Raw genomic sequence first — 1,553 nt, forward strand, 5'->3', positions numbered from 1 at the left:
TGTCACGTGCGTGTCGTGCGTGCGCAGATGCGTGCGTAACGTGTGCGTGTCGCGTGCGTGTCGCGTGCGTGTCACTTGCGTGCGCAGATCCGTGCGTGTCGCGTGTGTATCACGTGAATGTGCAGATGCGTGTCACGTGCGTGCGCAGATGCGTACGTATCGCGTGCGTGTCACGCGCGTGTCACGTGCGTGTCGCGTCCGTGTCGCGTGCGTGTCACGTGCGTGTTGCGTGCGTGTCGCGTGCGCAAATCCGTGCGTCACGTGCGTGCGCACATGCACGCACACGCACACAGATACTCGTGCGTGCACGCACAAACACAAAAGCACGCAGAAGCCTGGACGCAGTAGCACACACACACGCGAATGCGTCAGGTCACAGTAGGCACTATCCCCGAGGGACATATACGTTTTGTTCTTCCAATGACGTCACCAAAAGAAAGGAACTATGTTTTACTCTTACGAACAAAAATGATCGAATCGAAACGCAGTTTTACTCCTCCGTGTTTTTCTCAGTTTTGTTCGCTGAGGTTTTGTTCTTGGTTTAGTTTCGTTCCTTATCGTTTTGTTCCTTGGAATAGTTCCGATGGAACGGAACTATGCAGTGTCGCTCCTTTTCGATTAATTTAATTCCGATTTTCCAGCCCTGCTATCCCGGGATAAATATGCCTCCCTCAGAAAATTTAGGAAAATAAAACTTTGACAGCACTAGTCACGAGCCGACTGTGAATAATTCGGTAATACACTATTCCCAGTTGTAAAGTAGGTGGGTAGGGGTAGGGGGCACATTCATCCCGGGATGAAAGTGCCCCCTACAGGTTGCCGTCAGGCAGGGGGCAGGTTTATCACGTGATGAATCTGCCCCCTCTAGCTTGCCTTTAAGGTGACACAGGACTGAAATTGGCATGTACCAGATAGGAGGAGAAAAATTTTAGGTTGAGTTTAGAAACTCAAATGGTGTGGAAAGAAAAACATTTTGACACCCCTAGCAGCCGCACTGCTCAAAATTTAAAAATGTAATTGCTATTTCAAGGTATTTTTAGAGTCCTACTGCGTACTTTCCCGTACTCTTAATGTATCCATACTTGAAACATGCTGAAAATATGGATGACAATCATGACTTTTACAAGTATAATGTAATTTTATATGTTCCTCATAATAGCATAGAAGGTTTTGAAAAAGACTTTATATCATGGAAATATTTATATGATCAACATGGCTTATCACAAATAAATTTACATAAAAGTAATAGAAAGGAAGTTAGAACAAGGCTCGATTGAAACGTTAAACGCACCATGGCACAAAGGGGCCGAGGGCTTACCGGGGAAATGCAAGGTGTTGGGTGGAGCCAGCCCTAGATGAAATCCTGGCTGACGTTAGTCAAACCTTTACTGAACTTAACAGAAAGTTTAACTGAAGTGAACTGCCAATAGCCGCATTTAACTGAAGATACATCGATTTTTTCGTTTTTTTACTGACCTTATCCGATTTTATTTTAAACTTTGCTGATCTGTTTTCAGCTAAAAATATGCACCTCGCTTCTACCTTAAAGCGAA

This window comes from Frankliniella occidentalis, unplaced genomic scaffold (genome assembly GCF_000697945.3).
Source record: "Frankliniella occidentalis isolate FOCC.00 unplaced genomic scaffold, Focc_3.1 Scaffold228, whole genome shotgun sequence".
NCBI classification, from domain to species: domain Eukaryota; kingdom Metazoa; phylum Arthropoda; class Insecta; order Thysanoptera; family Thripidae; genus Frankliniella; species Frankliniella occidentalis.